Source organism: Pristiophorus japonicus, chromosome 9 (genome assembly GCF_044704955.1).
Source record: "Pristiophorus japonicus isolate sPriJap1 chromosome 9, sPriJap1.hap1, whole genome shotgun sequence".
Classification (NCBI taxonomy): Eukaryota; Metazoa; Chordata; class Chondrichthyes; family Pristiophoridae; genus Pristiophorus; species Pristiophorus japonicus.
The window spans coordinates 201,035,058-201,055,305 of NC_091985.1; the positions used below are offsets into that span (position 1 = coordinate 201,035,058).

Here is a 20,248-nt window from a genome sequence, read left to right on the forward strand (position 1 = left end):
ATTCCCATTCTTTCTGGTGGATAATGGAGGGGCCACGTGTGTAATGTGCAAGTCAGTAAGAATTGTCAGCAAGCTCTTTCTAATTGGAGATTTTATTCAGTGGAAACTTTCACACACTATTGTAGATTTTGTACCAAAGATCAATTTAGAATTAAAGTAAAAGATTATAATTTTATTGCAAACTCAATTTCTGTTGTGAGTCGCTGAATTAAGGGGAAAGATAACACACATGGACACTGCAGCCCCAAGAACACAATCAGCAATATATCCAGAATATTAAAGTCCAGCCCAGTTATAGGGTTATTAACATCAGCAGAAACAAACCCCAACTGTCAGAATGAACATGGTTCAGTCGGGATGTGATTAACAGCAGCAATAACAGCAGATTCCAACCCCTGCAGTCACTTGTGAACTCGCTGGTGTCTCAGCAGGTGGGATGACCGAGCGAATCCCTTCCCACACATGGGGCACACACACTTGTGAACGGCCTCTCCCTGGTGTGAACTCGCTGGTGTGTCAGCAGCTGCGATTATGTAGTGAATCCCTTCCCACACTCAGAGCAGGTGAACGACCTCTCCCCAAGTGTGATGTCGCTGGTGAGCTACAAGGGTGGATGACCGAGTGAATCCCTTCCCACATTCTGAGCAGGTGAACGGTCTCTCTCCAGTGTGATGTCGCTGGTGAGCTACAAGGGTGGATGACCGAGTGAATTCCTTCCCACACTCCGAGCAGGTGAACGGCCTCTCCCCAGTGTGAACTCGCTGGTGTGTCAGCAGGTTGGATGACTGAGTGAATCCCTTCCCACACACGGGGCATGTGAACGGCCTCTCCCCAGTGTGACTGCGTCGATGAATTTCCAGCTCAGATGGTGATCTGAATACCTTCCTACAGTCACCGCATTCCCAGTTTCTCCATGGTGGGGGTATCCTTGTGACTCTCCATGGTTGGATGATCAGTTGAAGCCTCGCCCACGCACACAACACGTTTACAGTTTCTCCACGCTGTGAATGGTGCGATGTTTTTTTAGGTTGTGTAACTGGTTAAAGTTCTTTCCACAGGCAGTGCACTGGAACACTCACTCGGGTGTGTGTGTCGGTGCTTTTCCAGTCACACTGATATTTGAAATCTTTTCCCACAGACAGAACAAACATTTCTCCTTCCACTTTCAAAGGCCGATGATATTCAAGTCCTGCTCCGTGAGATCTTGATGCGATGTTTGGTTTGTGTTTCCTGTCTGAAAATCTCCCCTTCGAATACGCTGTAAAAGGAGATAATAAAACTCATCACTGTCAGTGCAAGACAGAAATTCAGAATAGGCACATCTAGGGGCCTAGTTTCGACAGGAGATGCTCCTATTTTCGTGGAGCAACTAGTTTTTTGGGGAGTATCCTGGAAATTGCAATTCTCCACATTTAGTTTGCTCCAGTTTCAGTCAGTTAGTTCAGTTTCTTTTTAGTTCAGTTTTTTCCCCCAAAAGGGGCATTACCAGCCACTTATGCCTGTTTTGGCCATTTAAGCAAGTTTGGACAGCGAAAAGTTACTCCAAACTAACTTAGGCCCGAGTAAGTGTCCACTTTTGTACACTCAGAAAAACCTTGCGGACACTTTAGAAATCAGGCGCAGGTAGCAAGAAATAGAGGTGGGGAGGGGAAAGGAAAGTTTGAGGGAAGTTGGAGGATTTTACAAAGCATTAAACACTTCACTTAAAATTAAAGAACCATCATCAATAATACATGATCAATAAATCAATCAATAAATAATAAAAATTAAAAAATCAATAAATAAAAAATTTAAAGTTCCTACCTCACCTACTGCAGCACCTATCTTTTCGGGAGGACCGGGAGCCCTCCAGCAGCACACAGCCGCACACTCAGTCGTGCATGCCTGACTGATGACATTTTCAAGGGGAAGAGTTCGGGCGGGGCCCGCCGCCGAGGTGGTGGTAGGGGGGCCCACCGAAGAGCTGGTCGGGCGGCCCCATCGCGGAGGTGGTGTTTGGGCGGGCCGTCGAGTAGGTCTTGAGGCAAGAGCAGTGGCGGCGAGGCGAGGCCCGAGGTCGAGCAGCGGCGAGGCGAGGGACTGTGAGGCGAGGTGAGGGGCGGTGAGGCGAGGCCCGAGGTTGGGCAGCGGCGAGGTGAGGGGCAGTGAGGCGAGGCGAGGCGAGGCCAGAAGTTGGGCAGCAGCAAGGCGAGGCGAGGGAAGGTGAGGCAGGCAGGCCACTCGGCCGGGGATAGGGTCGCCCGGAGCTATGACGCGCTGGGAGGGCCAGGAACTACTGCGTGCGCAACTGCCGGCACTCTTCAGCACAGGGCTGTAGCTCCACCCCCACTGCTTCTGCTGCGTTGCGCCCAGTCCAAAGCAGGCCTGATCATCGTGGAGAATCCCGAGGTAAGTACTAGACGCGCTTTTCCTTCAAGAAAGTCGGCGGAACTCTCGGAGGTGCGCCGTTCTATGGGTCAGTCGAAACCTGGCCCCCTAGTTTACATGGAACATTCTTTCCTCTCTTGTTCTTCCAAAGCTGTAAATCCCTGTCCAACACATTTTCCCTCCTGCTTTGTTGAAATCCAAACCTATCACACATTTCTAGACTGTTTCTCCTCCGCTCCCAGTTTTCACCACCAATTCTGGCTGGGCTAAGAAATACACTCACTGGTACACTTCCTTTTCCTAAAGGAGTGGACTCTGGCTGGGTTCAGTTCTACACTCACTGGTTCCCCTCCCTCTCCCTCCCCCTCCCCTGAAGGTGCCGACTCTGGCTGGGTTCAGTTCTACACTCATCAGTTTCTCTCCAATATGTGACCCATGTGCCCAACATCCATGTATGAACCTCGACAGTGTCCTCACCTGAGGCCTCACACGTGCATTTTCCAGCAGGGTCACTGGGCCCTCCTCACAATGGCTCAGTTTCTAAACGATAAGGGGATAAGGGATTATAGGGAGCGGGCAGGGAAGAACTTAAGAAATAGGAACAGGAGTAGGCTGTACGGCCCCTCGAGCCTGCTCTCTCATTCAATAAGATAATGGCTGATCCCATCATGGACTCAGCTCTACTTTCTCACCCGCTTCCCATAACCCCTTATCGTTTAAGAAACTGTCTATTTCTGTCTTAAATTTATTCAATGTCCCAGCTTCCACAGCTCTCTGAGGCAGCAAATTCCACAGATTCACAACCCCGAGAGAAGAAATTCCTCCTCATCTCTGTTTTAAATGAGCGGCCCCTTATTCTAAGATCATGTCCTCCAGTTCTAGTCTCCCCCATTAGTGGAAACATCCTCTCTGCATCCACCTCGTCAAGCCCTCTCATAATCTTCTATGTTTCGATAAGATAACCCCTCTCATTCTTCTGAGTTCCAAAGAGTAGAGGCCCAACCTACTCAACCTTACCTCATAAGTCACATCATAATCCCCGGAATCAACCTGGTGAATCTTCTCTGAACTGCCTCCAAAGCAAGTATATCCTTTCGTAAAGATGGAAACCAAAACTGCACGCAGTATTCCAGGCGTGGCCTCACCAATACCTTATATAGCTGTAGCAAGACTTCCTAGCTTTTATACTCCATCCCCTTTGCAATAAAGGCCAAGATACAATTGGCCTGCCTGATCACTTGCTGAACCTGCATACTATCCTTTTGTGTTTCATGCACAAGTACCCCCAGGTCCCACTGTAACGCGGCACTTTGCAATCTTTCTCCATTTAAATAATAACTTGCTCTTTGATTTTTTTCTGCCAAAGTGCGTGACCTCGCACTTTCCAACATTATATTCCATCTGACAAATTTTTGGTCACTCAGTTAGCCTGTCTGTCCTTTTGCAGATTTCGTGTGTTCTCACACACTGCCTTTCCACCCATCTTTGTATCGTCAGCAAACTTGGCTATGTTACAGTCTGTCCCTTCTTCCAAGTCGTTAATATAGATTGTAAATAGTTGGGGTCCCAGCACTGATCCCTGCGGCACCCCACTAGTTACTAGTTGCCAACCCGAGAATGAACCATTTATCCGAATTCTCTGTTTTCTGTTAGTTAGCCAATCCTCTATCCATGCTAATATATTGCCCCCAACCTCCTCAACATTTCCTCATAAGTCCATCCACTCATCTCCGGAATCAACCGAGTGAACCTTCTCTGAACTGCCTCCCCTCTCCTCCCCTCAAGATGCTGACTCTGGCTGGTTTCAGTTCTGCACTCACTGGTAACCCTCCCACTCCTCCCTGAAGATGCTCACCCTGGCTGTATTCAGTTCCACATTCACTGGTTCCCCTGCCCTGAAGGTGCTGACTCTGGCTGGGTTCAGTTCTACACTCACTGGTTCCCCTGAAGGTGTAGACTCTGGCTGGGTTCAGTTCTACACTCACTGGTTTCCCTCCCCTCCCCACCCTGAAGGTGCAGACTCTGGATGGGCTCAGATATAGACTCTCTGGTTCCCTTCAGTCTCCTAAAGGAGCTGACGGTGGCTGTGTTCAATTCTACACTCACTGGTTCCCCTCCCTCCCATCTGCCCCTCCCCTTATGGTGCTGGCTCTGGCTGTGTTCAATTCCACACTCACTGGTTTCCCTCCCTCTCCTCCCCTGTAGGTCCTGACTCTGTCTCGGTTCAATTCCACACTCACTGGCTCCCCTCTCCTCCCTTGAAGATGCTCACTCTCTCTGGTTTCAGTTCTGCACTCACTGGTTAACATAAGAACATAAGAAATAGGTGCAGGCGTAGGCCATACAGCCCCTCGAGCCTGCTCCTCCATTTAATATGATCATGGCTGATCCGATTATGGACTCTGCTCCACTTCCCTGCCCGGTCCCCATAACCCCTTATCGTTTAAGAAACTGTCTATCTCTGTCTTAAATTTATTCAATGACCCAGCTTCCACATCTCTCTGAGGCATCAAATTCCACACATTAACAACCCTCTAAGAAATTTCTCCTCATCACAATTTTAAATGGGCGGCCCCTTATTCTAAGATTATGCCCTCCAGTTCTATTCTCACCTATCAGTGGAAACGGCCTCTCTGCGTCTACCTTGTCAAGTCCCTCATAATCTTCTACGTTTCGATAAGATCACCTCGCATTCTTCTGAACTCCAATGAGTAGAGGCCCAATCTACCTCAACCTTTCCTCATAAGTCAACCCCCTCATCTCCGGAATCAACCAAGTGAACCTTTTCTGAACTACTTCCAAAGCAAGTATATCCTTTCGTAAATATGGAAACCAAAACTGCACGCAATATTCCAGGTGTGGCCTCACCAATACCCTATACAAGTGTAGCAAGACTTCCTTGCTTTTGTACTCCATCCTCTTTGTAATAAAGGCCAAGATTCCATTGGCCTTCCTGATCACTTGCTGTACCTGCATACTAACCTTTTGTGTTTCATGCACAAGTACCCTTAGGTCACGCTGTACTGCAGCACGTTGCAATTTTTCTCCATTTAAATAATAATTTGCTCTTTGATTTTTTTCTGCCAAAGTGCGTGACCTCACACTTTCCAACATTATACTCCATCTGCCAAATTTTTGCCCACTAGCTACTAGCTACGTTACACTCGGTCCCTTCTTCCAAGTCGTTAATATAGATTGTAAATAGTTGGGGTCCCAGCATTGATCCCTGCGGCAACCCACTAGTTACTGATTGCCAAACCGAGAATTAACCATTTATCCCGTCTCTCTGTTTTCTGTTAGTTAGCCAATCCTCTATCCATGCTAATATATTGCCGCCAACCTCCTCACCATTTCCTCATAAGAATCCCCTCATCTCTGGAATCCACCTCGTGAACCTTCTATGAACTGCCTCCCCTCTCCTCTCCTCCCCTGAAGGTGCTGACTCTATCTGGTTTCAATTCTGCACTCACTGGTTTCCCTCCCTCTCCTAAAAGGAGCTGACACTGACGGGTTCAGTTCTACACTGACTGGTTCCCCTCCCTCTCCTCCCCTAAAGGTGCTGACTCTGGCTGGGTTCACTTCGACACCCACTGGTTCCCCTCCCGTGAAGGTGCTGACTCTGGCTGGGTTCAATTCTATACTCACTGGTTCCCCTCCCGTGAAGGTGCTGACTCTGGCTGGGTTCAGTTCCACACTCACTGGTTCCCCTCCCTCTCCTCCTCTGAAGATGCTGACTCTGGCTGGGTTCAGTTCTACACTCACTGGTTCCCCTTCCTCCCATCTGCCCCTTCCCTTAAGGCGCTAACTCTGGCTGTGTTCAATTCCATACTCTCTGTTTCTGCTCCCACCCCTCTCCCGCAGGCAGAGTTTAGGGAGCTAGGAGAGGGATTAAAAAGCAGGACCTCAAAATCTCTGGATTACTCCTGGTGCCACGAGCTAGTGAGTACAGAAATAGGAGGATAGAGCAGATGAATGCGTGGCTGGAGAGATGGTGCAGGAGGGAGGGCTTTAGATTCCTGACACACTGAGACCGCTTCTGGGAGAGGTGGGACCTGTACAAACCGGACGGGTTGCACCTCAACAGAGCTGGGACCAATATCCTCATGGGGCGGGGGGGTTTGCTCGTGTTGTTGGGGAGGGTTTAAACTAGCTTGGCAGGGGGATGGGAACCTGACAATAAATTCAGTAGGGAGGGGAGTAAAGCTGGAATTAGAAAGCAAAAATAAAGAAAGTTAATTTGAAGGAGAGAGGAAACAAGCAGAAAAAAAGGGTAAAAAAAACAAACTTAAAGGCTCTTTGTCTCAATGCACGTAGCATTTGTAACAAAATAGATGAGCTGACGGCAGAAAGAGATACAAATGGGTATGATCTGATAGCCATTACAGAGACGTGGTTGCAAGGAGACCAGGACTGGGAATTAAATATTCAACGGTACTTGACAATCCGAAAGGACAGACAGAAAGGAAAAGTAGGTGAGGTAGCTCTATTGATAAAGGATGGAATCACTGCAATAGTGAAAAACGATATTGGCTCAAATGATAAGAATGTTGAAACAGTTTGGGTGGAGATAAGGAATAAGGGGAAAAGTCACTGGTGGGTGTAGTCTATAAGCTCCCTAACAGTAGCAACTCTGTTGGTCGGAGCATAAACCAGGAAATAGGGAGGGCTTGTAAAAAGGGAACAGCAATAATCATGGGTGATTTTAACCTCCATATTGATTGGACAAATCAAATTGGTCAGGGTAGCCTTGAAGAAGAGTTCATAGAGTGCATAAGGGCCGGGTTCCTTGAAAAGTATGTAACGGAACCAACCAGAGGGCAGGCTATCTTAGATCTGGTCCTGTGTAATGAGACAGGATTAATAAACAATCTCCTAATAAAGGATCCCCTCGGAATGAGTGATCACAGCATGATTGAATTTCAAATTCAGATGCAGGGTGAGAAAGTTGGATCTCTAACCAGCGTACTAAGCTTAAATAAAGGAGACTATGAAGGTATGAGGGCAGAGTTGGGTAAAGTGGACTGGGAAAATAGATTAAAGTGCAGCAGGGTTGATGAACAGTGGTGTACATTTAAGGAGATATTTCACAGCTCTCAAGAAAAATATATTCCAGTGAGGAGGAAAGGGTGAGAGAGAAAAGATAGCCATCATTGCTAACTAAAGAAATAAAGAATGGTATCCAATTAAAAACAAGGGCATACAAAGTGGCCAAAACTACTGGGAGGACAGAAGACTGGGAAGCTTTTAAAAGCCAGCAAACAATGACTAAAACAATGATTAAGAAAGGGAAGATAGACTATGAAAGTAAACTAGCACGAAATATAAAAACAAATAGCAAGAGTTTCTATTGGTATATAAAAAGGAAACAAGAGTGGCTAAAGTAAATGTTGGTCTCAGAGGACGAGACCGGGGAATTAGTAACGAGGAACATGGAGACGGCAGAAACTTTAAACAAATATTTTGTATCAGTCTTTATGTTAGAGGACACGAACAATATTCCAACAGTGGATAGTCAAGGGGCTATATGGGGGGGAGGAACTTAACACAATCACAATCACTAAGGAGGTGGTACTCAGTAGGTTAATGGAACGAAAGCAGATAAATCCCCTGGACCTGATGGCTTGCATCCTAGGGTCTTAAGAGAAGTAGCAACAGGGATAGTGGATGCATTGGATGTAATTTACCAAAATGCCCTGGATTCTGGGGAGGTCCCAGCAGATTGGAAAACTGCAAATGTAACGCCCCCATTTAAAAAAGGAGGCAGACAAAAAGCAGGAAACTATAGACCAGTTAGCCTAACGTCTGTGGTTGGGAAAATGTTGGAGTCCGTTATTAAAGAAGCAGTAGCAGGACATTTGCAAAAGCAAAATTCAGTCAGGTAGAATCAGCATGGATTTATGAAGGGGAAGTCATTTTGACAAATTTGCTGGAATTCTTTGAGGATGTAACGAACAGGGTGGATAAAGGGGAACCAGTGGATGTGGGGTATTTGGACTTTAAGAAGGCATTTGTCAAGGTGCCACATAAAAGGTTACTGCACAAGATAAAAGTTCACGGTATTGGGGGTAATATATTAGCATGGATAGAGGATTGGCTAACTAACAGAGAGTCCAGATAAATGGTTCATTCTCTGGTTGGCAACCAGTAACTAGTGGGTTCCCCAGGGATCAGTGCTGGGTCCCCAACTATTTACAATCTTTATTCACGACTTGGAAGAAGGGATCGAGTGTAACGTAGCCAAGTTTGCTGACGATACAAAGATGGGAGGAAAAGCAATGTGTGAGGAGGACACAAAAAATCTGCAGAAGGACATAGACAGGCTAAGTGAGTGGGCAAAAATTTGACAGATGGAGTATCATGTTAGAAAGTGTGAGGTCATGCACTTTGGCAGAAAAAAAATCAGAGCAAGTTATTATTTAAATGGAGAAAGATTGCTAAGTGCCGCAGTACAGCGGGACCTGGGGGCACTTGTGCATGAAACACAAAAGGATAGTATGCAGGTACAGCAAGTGATCAGGAAGGCCAATGGTATCTTGGCCTTTATTGCAAAGGGGATGGAGTATAAAAGCAGGGAAGTCTTGCTACAGCTATACAAGGTTTTGGTGAGGCCACACCTGGAATACTGTGTGCAGTTTTAGTTTCCATATTTACGAAAGGATATACTTGCTTTGGAGACAGTTCAGAGAAGGTTCACTAGGTGGATTCCGGGGATGAGGGAGCTTACTTATGAGGAAAGGTTGAGTAGGTTGGGCCTCTACTCATTGGAATTCAGAAGAATGAGAGGCGATCTTATCGAAACATATAAGATTATGAGGGGACTCGACAAGGTGGATGCAGAGAGGATGTTTCCACTGATGGGGGAGACTTGAACTAGAAGGCATGATCTTAGAATAAGGGGCCGCCCATTTAAAACAGAGATGAGGAGAAATTTCTTTTCTCAGAGGGTTGTAAATCTGTGGAATTCGCTGCCTCAGAGAGCTGTGGAAGCTGGCACATTGAGTAAATTTAAGACAGAAATAGACAATTTTTTAAATGATAAGGGGATAAGGGGTTACGGGGGGCGAGCCTGGAAGTGGAGCGGAGTCCATGATCAGATCAGCCATGATCTTATTGAATGGCGGAGCAGGCTCCAGGGGCCGTATGTTCCTATGTACGCTGTCTAAGGAAACACTCCCAGGACAGGTGCAGCATGGATTAGATACAGAGTAAACCTCCACCTACACTGTCCCATCAGAGACTCCAAGGTCAGGTACAGCATGGGTTGGATGCAGCATAAAGCTCCCTGTACATTGTCCCATCAAACACTCCCAGGGCAGGTACAGCATGGGTTAGATACAGATCAAATCTCCCTCTACACTGTCCCATCAAACACTCCCAGGGCAGCGTATGGAACATAAGAAATAGGAGCAGGAGTAGACCATTTGGTCCCTCGAACCTGCTCCACCATTCAATAAGATCACGGCTGATCGGATCCAGGCCTCAACTCCACTTCCCCTGTGCCCCATAATCCTTGACTCCCTTATCGTTTAAAAATCTGTCGATCTCCACCGTAAATACATTCAATGACCCAGCCGCCACAGCTCTGAGGTAGCAAATTCCAAAGATTCACAACCCTCAGAAGAAATGCCTACTGATTTTGGTTTTAAATGAGCGATCCCTTATTCTGAAACTATGCCCCCTAGTTCTAAATTCCCCCACGGAGGGAAACATCCTCCCTGCATTTACCCGTCAAGCCCCCTCAGAATCTTATACCTTTCAAAAAGATCACCTCCAAGTCTTCTAAACCCCAAGGAGTATAGGCCCAACCTGCTCAAACTTTCATCTCAGCAATCAACCTCATGAACCTACTCTGAACTGCCTCCAGTGCAAGTGTATCCTTCCTTAAATAAGGAGACCAAAACTGTGCGCAGTACTCCAGGTGTGGTCTTACCAATGCTATATACAGTTGCAGCAGGATTTCCCTACTTTTATACTCCATCTCCCTTGCAATAAAGGCCAACATTCCATTTGCCTTCCTAACTAATTGCAGTAACTGCATGCTAAATTTCTGTGTGTCCTGTACAAGGACCCCCAGATCCCGCTGTACATGGCATTTTGTAATCTCTCCCCATTTAAATAGTAATTTGCTTTTTTATTTCTCCTACCAAAGTGGATAAGCTCACATTTTCCAACATTATACTCCATCTGCCAAAGTTTTGCCCACTCACTTAGCCTATCTATATCCCTTTGTAGATTATTTGCATCCTCTTCACAACTTGCTAGGTGAGCACAGGTTCTGTACACAGTAAATCTCAGTCTACATTATCCCATCAAACACTCCCAGGGCAGGTGCAGCATGGGTTAGATAGAGTAAAGCTCCCTCTACACTGTCCCATCAAACACTCCCAGGGCAGGTACAGCACGGGGTTAGATACAGAGTAAAGCTCCCTCTACATTATCCCATCAAACACTCCCAGGGCAGATACAGCACAGGGTTAGATGCAGAGTAAAGCTCCCTCTACACTATCCCATCAAACACTCACAGGGCAGGTACAGCACGGGGTTAGATACAGAGTAAATCTCCCTTATTACAACAATGACGACAATCCAAAGTACTTCATTGGCTGTAAAGCGCTTTGAGAGGTCCGGTGGTCGTGAAATGCGGCAAATAAATCCAAGTCTTTCTCTCTCTACACTGTCCCATCAGACACTGCCAGCCCATAATGAGCAGGGCTCGGGGAGGTTGGTTGCTCGGTACTGCAGTGATGTCATAAAGCAGGGCCATTCAGCCCAGCGGATCCTCTCCTTGTCCCTTTAAAGGTGGAGAGCTGGGACATCCTGTCTCAACACACTTCCCCTGTTCATACTGAGAATCCCCGGGAAAGGCCCCAAGGCCCAGAGTGTGGAACACAACCAAGGGAGAAAGAGGAGGAGAGCTGGTGCAGTGTGGAAGATGAGGGAGGAGTCTGCTCATTCCAAGGGGCAGATTAGACAAAGTGCTTTGAGTGGTAGGTCCAGTAGTGAAACTGAAATGAACCCATAGGGAATAAATAAAGATCCAATCCAAGGGAACAAGCAACGGGTCATTGGGCAGAAATCACAACCGGCCCAGAATTATTCAATGGGTGAGCATCGATTGCTTATTGTGGGAAGTTCTACACTTCAACCATCCATTGAGTGAAGAAGTGTTTCCTAACATCTCTCCTGAATGGCCTGGCTCTGATTTTATGATTATGTCCCCTCGTCCTAGACAACCACCGCAGCAGAATCAATTTCTCTCTATCTACCCTAGCAATTGCTTTCAAATTCACACTAAATTCCCACAGACTAGGTGGAGTATGATTTGATAGAGTAAAGTTCCCTCTACACTGCTGCAGGGCAAACTTCGGTGTCCTTCCCGACTGCGCTGCTGGCAGCTTATCAATTAAAATTCAGCAGCAGTACGATCTGCCACTGCACTGAAAACTTTCCACCCACAGCTCCTGATCAGTTTCAGGTTAAAGCTCCCTCTAAACTGTCCCATCAAGCACTCCCGGGGCAGGGGCAGCACGAATTAGATACACAGTAAATCTGTGTCAGAGGAATTGTACCCCAGTGAGAGTTAGTGTCAGAGGAAACTGTACCCCAGTGAGAGTCAGTGCCAGAGGAACCCGTACGCCAGTGAGAGTCAGTGCCAGAGGAAACTGTACCCCAGTGAGAGTCAGTGCCAGAGGAACCCGTACGCCAGTGAGAGTCAGTGCCAGAGGAAACTGTACCCCAAAAGAGAGTCAGTGCTAGAGGAAACTGTACCCCAGTGAGAGTCAGTGCCAAAGGAAACTGTACCCTAGTGAGAGTCAGTGCCAGAGGAATCTGTAACCCAGTGAGAGTCAGTGCCAGATCAAACTGTGCCCCATTGAGACAGTACCAGAGGAAACTGTAACCCAGTGAGAGCTAGTGCCAGAGGAAACTGTACCCCAGTGAGAGCCAATGCCAGAGGAAACTGTAACCCAGAGAGAGCTAGTGTCAGAGGAAACTGTACCCCAGTGAGAATCAGTGCCAGAGGAAACTGTACCCCAGCGAGACAGTGCCAGAGCAAACTGTACCCCAGTGAGACAGTGACAGAGGAACTGTACCCCAGTGAGAGCTAGTGCCAGAGGAAACTGTGCCCCAGTGAGAGTCAGTGCCAAAGGAAACTGTACCCCTGTGAGAGTCAGTGCCAAAAGAAACTGTACCCCAGTGAGAGTCAGTGCCAGAGGAACCTGTAACCCAGTGAGAGCTAGTGCCAGAGGAAACTGTACCCCAGTGAGAATCAGTCCCAGAGCAAACTGTACCCCAGTGAGACAGTGCCAGAGGAAACTGTACCCCAGAGAGAGTCAGTGCTAGAGGAAACTGTACCCCAGTCAGACAGTGCCAGAGGAAACTGTACCCCAGTGAGAGTCAGTGCCAGAGGAAACTGTACCCCAGAGAGAGTCATTACAATTCGAAATATCTTCAGTTATCAGCAACAAATTGCATTGATAACGCGCCTTAAACATAGTAAAATGTCCCAAGGCACTTCACAGGACCGTTATCAAACAAAATTTGACACCCAGTCACATAAGGAAATATTAGCACAGATGATTAAAAGCTTGTTCAAAAGAGTAGGTATTAAGGAATATTATAAAGATCGAGAGATTTAGGGAGTGAATTCCAGAGCTTATAGCCTCGGCAGCTGAAGGTACGGCCACCAATATTGGAGGGATGAAAGATGGGGCTGCTCAAGAGGCCAGAATTGAAGGAATGCAAAGATCTCTGAGGGTTGTAGGGCTGGAGGAGATTACAGCAATAGGGAGGGGCAAGATCCTGGACTGATTTCAAAACAAGGATAAGAATTTTGAAATTGAGGCATTGATGGAGCAGGAGCCAATGTAGTTCAGCGAGCTCAGGGGTGATGGATGAACGGAAATTGGTACAAGTTGGGATGCAAGGGCTGAGGACAGGTTGATTAGAATAGGCCTATATTCTCTGGAGTTTATTAGAATAGAAGGTGATATCATTGAAACATAAAATTCTTCGTAGAATAGACAAGGGCTGGATAGTCTCGAAGTAGGGATCCTAGTATTAGAAGAGATCGCCCATTTAAGACTGAGATGAGGAGATATTTCTTCACTAAAGTTGTGAATCTTTGAAATTCTCTATCGAATAGAGATCTTACTGAATTGTGGAGTCAACGGGAGGGGTCGTATGGCCTACGCCTGCTGCTATTTCTTGTGTTCTTGAGTAAGGATTACGAGCAGGAGTGTTTTTGATGAGCTTAAGTTTGCGGAGAGTGTGAGGCCGATCAGAAGAGCATTGGAATAATCCAATGTAGCGGTAACAGAGGCATGGATGAGGGTTTGAGCAGATGAGCTGAGGAAGAGGTAGAGACCGGCAATATTATGCAACTGGAAGTAAGTGTACTCGGTGATTGAGGGAATATGGGTTCAGAAGCTCCTCTCGGGAACAAGTACGACGCCAATCAATAAACTGCAACTCTCCATATCTGTGTTTCAGTATATTAGAATGCTACATATCTCTAGTGATCAATTAATCAGAAATGCTTCGATATTAGTAGTTATCAATATATGTTCCTATAATTCTAAATGTTCATGAATGAATAAATGATTCTATGGACGATAGGCTGTGCTGGTCTTTCAGATGGGTCTGTGCATCGTGATCAGTGAATTGTTTCTGTGCTTCCGCTTCAATCTTTCCATTGGCTTTCTCACCAGATGGGAAATATTTGAACATTGAGATCTGATGGTGTCGGTGTGAGTGCATCCGCACCTAATGTACAGAGACGGGTCCATCTGCTGGGCTCTGCCTCAAACTGGAGTCACCTCTTAGATCAAAGCCCTTTACTCTAAAACACACACAAGATTCACTGTGACTGGGTTTAGAGACAGAAAGTGATCTCACTTCATGGCCTCATGCTGGATAATTGTGCTCGGTGGTCAGACTCTCCAAATCTCATTTCCTGCCTTACCTTGTAACCTGTGTGTACTGTCTACAAGACCGGTGTGTATGTGAGTAAATGGCACTTTCTCTTACCTTTCTCCCTAGTCGATCTATTGAAGCATTTTCAATCGGAAGGGGTTCACTGGTTGGTGCTCTCACAATCCTGCGCTGGTTCACCTGCTGTTGTTTCTCAGTCCACAATCCCTGTTTCCTTCCAGCTATGGAACTTTCTCAATCACTCCGCCATTCACCGGGAGATCTAATTATGGCAGGGCAGAAAATTAGAAGAATATTAATGTTGTGAAGTGGAATGTATTGTAAATTGTTTTTCCAACGTTTCAGAAACATATCTGTTCAGTATTTCTGTTTGATTTTATCCTTTTCCTCAGATCCCTGTCCGACCTGTCTGGACTTAAAGAAAATCTCCAGAATTCTCCCCGGGTTACACACTGTCTGATCTCACTGGGCCCTCGGGTTACACACTGTCTGATCTCACTGGGTCCCCGGGTTACACACTGTCTGATCTCACTGGGCCCTCGGGTTACACACTGTCTGATCTCACTGGGCCCTCGGGTTACACACTGTCTGATCTCACTGGGGCCCCCGGGTTACACACTGTCTGATCTCACTGGGGCCCCCGGGTTACACACTGTCTGATCTCACTGGGGCCCCCGGGTTACACACTGTCTGATCTCAATGGGCCCCCGGGTTACACACTGTCTGATCTCAATGGCCCCCCCGGGTTACACACTGTCTGATCTCATTGGGCCCCCGGGTTACACAATGTCTGATCTCACTGGGCCCCCGGGGACGGGGGGGCGTAGGGACAAGGGGGTGGGTAGGAGCAGGGGAGGGGAAAAAGAATGGGGGTGAGGGAGAGAAGAGAGGGTTAGGGGGACGGTTATAGAAGTCCCTCAGCTTTCCCAGGAACGCTTCCCCCCTCCCCCCCACAACTCTGTCCCCCTCGCCTGTCGAACCTCTCCGTCCCGTCCCCCCCCCACCCCCCGCAAACGTCAGTCTCCTCCCTCCCCAGTCATTCTGGGGGTGTGCCTGTGTGAGCGTGTCCATATCTCTTCCCCCCGCCCCCCCCATGTCTCTCTTCACATCTGCCACCCACCCGCCCCCGTTCTCTCGCTCTCTCTCCCGTACCCTCCGTTGTCTGTCTTCCCCCATCTCTCTCTCTCCCACCTAGTGTCTCTCTCCCTCCTCCCCCCCATTCCGTGTCACATGCCTCCCCCTCCCTCTGTCTCCCAGGACACTCACCCTCAGCCCCCTCTCCCTCCCGGGACACACTCCCTCGGCCCCCTCTCCCTCCCGGGACACTCTCCCTCGGCCCCCTCTCCCCCCCGGGACACTCTCCCTCGGCCCCCTCTCCCCCCCGGGACACTCTCTCTCGGCCCCCTCTTCCTCCCCGGGACACTCACCCTCGGCCCCCTCTCCCCCCCGGGACACTCAGCTCCGCTCACTTTCCGCCATCGTGTTTACCTTCACCAACGGCCTGCCGGCCTCCGGGGTCCCTGGACATGCGCAGTACCGCCTCACGGCGCGCTCAGGGAGGCGTTGTCCGCCCCTTCAATTGGCTGATTGTGCTGATTGACAGGCCATCCACAAATCGCAGCCCAGTATCTTCCATTTCCCCCGCCCACTCCCACAGTTGGAGACGGCGCCGCTCACTCAGCGCCAGTGACGTCACCAATCCGGCAACACAAGCTGCGTGTCGTCATCAACCCAGCAAGAAGGGGTGTGTGACATCAGCACCCCAGCAACGTGAGCTGTGTGACATCAGTAACCTGGCAACGCCGTCTGTGTGACGTCATATAGCCTGGCGGGGAGGACACAGACCCCACAGGATGGCCGTGCATCGAGTCTGGCACCAGGGGAGGGCACCCACCCCACAGGATGGCTGTATACTGAGCCTGGCACCAGGGGAGGGCACCGACCCCACAGGATGGCCGTATACTGAGCCTGGCACTAGGAGAGGGCACTCACCCCACAGGATGGCCGTGTACCGAGCCTGGCACCAGAGGAGGGCACCCACCCCACAGGATGGCTGTGTACTGAGCCTGGCATCAGGGGAGGGCACCCACCCCACAGGATGGCCGTGTACCGAGTCTGGCACCAGGGGAGGGCACCCACCCCACAGGATGGTGTATACCAAGCCTGGCACCAGGGGAGGGCACCCACCCCACAGGATGGCCGTGTACCGAGTCTGGCACCAGGGGAGGGCACCCACCTCACAGGATGGCCGTGTACTGAGCCTGGGACCAGGGAAGGGCACCGACCCCACAGGATGGCCGCGTATTGAGCATGGCACCAGGGCAGGGCACAAATCTCACAGGATGGCCGAGTTCCGAGCCTGGCACCAGGAAAACCATGGGCCCATTGGTTGTCACATGTGTGTCCAGTGGGACGGGAGCTGTGGGATTTATCATCAGTGACAGGCCCAGATTACCCAGGTGTATCAGCGCTGCATGGCCCACAGGACAGGAACAAGAAGGAGAGAATGTTCTGAAGTTCTATCCTGTACTTACAGTGATGACTTTTGTAAACTCCTTTTACAGGGTATTAGAAGAAGAAGATTAGCACACGGGAAGCTCAAACCTAAAGATCACATCCATATCTGCCAGAGTCAGTCGATTCATCAAGAGCTGATTATTATCGTCCTTTTACATAGGAACATAGGAAATAGGAGCATGAGTAGGCCATACGGCCCATGGAGCCTGCTCCACCATTTAATACAATCACGGCTGATCTGATTATAGACTCAGGTCCACTTTCCTGCCCGCTCCCCGTAACCCTTTAATCCCTTATCGGTTAAGAAACTGTCTACCGCTGTCTTAAATTTATTCAATGTCCCAGCTTCCACAATTCTCTGAGGCAGTGAATTCCACAGATTTACAACCCTGAGAAGAAATTTCTCCTCATCTCAGTTTTAAATGGGCGCCCCCTTATTCTAAGATTATGCCCCCAAATTCTAGTCTCCCCTATCAGTGGAAACATCCTCTCTGCATCCACCTTGTCAAGCCCCCTCATAATCATATACGTTTTGATAAGATCATCTCTCATTCTTCTGAATTCCAATGAGTATAGGCCCATTCTACTCAACCTTTCCTCGTAAGTCAACAACCTCATCTCCGGAATCAACCTAGTGAACCTTCTCTGAACTGCCTCCAAAGCAAGTATATCCTTTTGTAAATACGGAAACCAAGGCAGTATTCCAGGTGTGGCCTCACCAATACCCTGTAAAACTGTAGCAAGACTTCCCTGCTTTTATACTCCATCCCCTTTGCAATAAAGACCATGATACCATTGGCCTTCCTGATCACTTGCTGTACCTGAATATTAAACTTTTGTGTTTCATGCACAAATGCCCCCAGGTCCCGCTGTACTGCAGCACGTTGCAATTTTTCTCCATTAAAATTTTAACTTGCTCTTTGATTTTTTTTGCCAAAGTGCATGACCTCACACTTTCCAACATTATACTCCATCTGCCAAATTTTTGCCCACTCACTTAGCCTGTCTATGTCCTTTTGCAGGTATTTTGTGTCCTCCTCACACATTGCTTTTTATCCCATCTTTGTATCATCAGCAAACTTGGCTATGTTACACTTGGTCCTTTCTTCCAAGTTGTTAATATAGATTGTAAATAGTTGGGGTCCCAGCGGCACCCATTTATCCCGACTCTGTTTTCTGTTAGTTAGCCAATCCTTTATTCATGCTAATCTATTACCCTCAACCCCGTGAACTTTTATCTTGCGCAGTAATCTTTTATGTGGCACCTTGTCAAATGCCTTCTGGAAGTCCAAATACACCACATCCACTGGTTCCCTTTTTTCCACCGTGTTCGTTACATACTCAAAGAATTCCAGCAAATTTGTCAAACATGACTTCCCCTTCATAAATCCATGCTGACTGCCTGACCGAATTATGCTTTTCCAAATATCCTGCTACTGCTTCTTTAATAATGGACTCCCAACCACAGATGTTAGGCTAACTGGTCTAGTTTCCTGCTTTTTGTCTGCCTCCTTTTTAAATAGGGGCGTTACATTTACCGTTTTCCAATCGGCTGTGACCTCCCAGAATCTAGGGAATTTTGTGAAATTATAACCAATGCATCTACTATACCTGCCGTTACTTCTCTTAAGAACATAGGATGCAAGCCATCAGGTCCAGGTGATTTACCCGCCTTTAGTCCCATTATCTTATTTCTTAGTGATTGTGATCAGTTCCTCCCCCCCTATATTCCCTCGACTGTCCACTGTTGGAATATTGCTTGTGTCCTCTACCATAAAAACTAATACAAAATATTAGTTTAGATTTTCTGCCATCTCCATGTTCCCCATTACTAATTCCCGTTCTCGTCCTCTGAGGGACCAACATTTACTTTAGCCATCTTTTCCTTTTTATATACCTATAGAAACTCTTGCTATCCGTTTTTATATTTTGTGCTAGTTTACTTTCATAGTCTATCTTCCTTTTCTTCATGATTTTTTAGTTATTCTTTGCTAGTTTATAAAAGCTTCCCAATCTTCTGTCCTCCCACTTGTTTTGGCCACTTTGTATGCCCTTGTTTTTAATTGGATACCGTTCTTTACTTCTTTAGTTAGCCACGGGTGACTATTTTTTCTTTTACACCCTCAATGGAACTGGAACTGGGACTTTCAGTGGGACTTTCAGGAGAATATTAAAGTTGGGCACCACAGAAATAATTACATCTGAGCGTCACCATCAGGGCAACCTATTCCCGAGGCATTCATTCATCGTGGGCCACCCTGACCTGCGAGAGGACACCACCGCAGGTCGGGAGGATAAAAGAGCAGCGAGGGTCCTGGAACATTGTGGGTCATCCCGACCTGCGAGAGGACATATTCTCATCCGTTCCGTGTACTGCTTTCATCTGCATAGTGCTACATGTAACATAATTCGTGATCGGTATTGAAATGTATCCTGGAATGTAATGTAAACCTGTTATTATCTGCTCCATGTAATACCCTTATTTGCACAGTACTACATGTAACGTGATTTATGGATTGTACTAAACTGTACCTTGAAATGAAATGCACGCTAGTGCATCGTATGGAACTGCTGTCAGCATCTAAATGAATTGTATGGAATTGCTGACCGCAAGGTATTGAACTATTTTCCAATGTATTGTGAAAATTTTATATGAATAAAGTATATTTTTGAAGAAAAAAAAGCCACCGTGGGTCAGGAGGATAAAAGAGCATACCACTGCAGCTTCCAGAGTGAACTGCTACAAGTGTGCGACGGCTTCGAGGTGGGCGACTGGATGACATCATCAAAACCCAGGTCGCAGTTTGGAGCGTGGGCCGGAACATCAGCGGGGTGCAGGTACAGTGGAGAAGCGGGAAGGTCGGGGCGGATGAGCGGTGAGAGATCGTGGGCGAGGAACGGTGAGAGATCGTGGCGGAGGTGCGGTGAATGAGAGTACGGGGCCCAGAAGAGCAGAGGGCCCAGGGGCAGCACGGGCCTGCCCACACTGTGTGCGCACTAGGTCCTTGCAGCAGAGCAGGTCTCCTGCCGTCCTGGTTAACCCTTACCGCTGGATAAAGGCCGAGCTCTGTCAATCCCGTGTGGTGGCTGGTGTGCGACAGTCAGCACATGTTAAAACAATCCAGGCACAGGCATCTTCCACCCTTCAATTGGAGTTCAGGACTGGAATATCGGCTTCTTCATTGAAACAACCGCGAACCCATGTGGAAGCAAGTCATCCTGGTTCCAGGGACCGCCGATGATGATGAAGACCATTGTTGGGGTGGTTGCGGGTATTCCCGGGACTCTGTAGATATTGTGGGAGGCCGATTAGGTCGGTGACAATCGCAGATCCGCCCCGGAATAGACAAAACAACAGACCCTCCTGTGAAGTGCCTGGGGACCTTTTACTGTGTTAAAGGCGCAATATAAAGACAAGTTGTTGTTGTTGTCC

At 47.9% G+C, this 20,248-nt stretch overlaps 1 long non-coding RNA gene across 3 annotated transcripts; it reads right to left on the reverse strand.

Moving 5' to 3' along the window:
- Positions 1-120: 120 nt before the first annotated feature.
- Positions 121-19,609, reverse strand: LOC139273444 (uncharacterized). 3 transcript variants are annotated; one of them, XR_011595108.1, is made up of 3 exons: positions 19,532-19,609; positions 14,395-14,560; positions 121-1,258 (listed from the first exon to the last, which is right to left on the reverse strand). It is a non-coding gene; the product is annotated as an uncharacterized lncRNA (long non-coding RNA). The 3 variants fall into 3 exon arrangements; XR_011595109.1 differs by lacking the exon at positions 19,532-19,609 and adding an exon at positions 15,787-15,822; XR_011595107.1 differs by lacking the exon at positions 19,532-19,609 and adding an exon at positions 15,768-15,803.
- Positions 19,610-20,248: the final 639 nt, after the last annotated feature.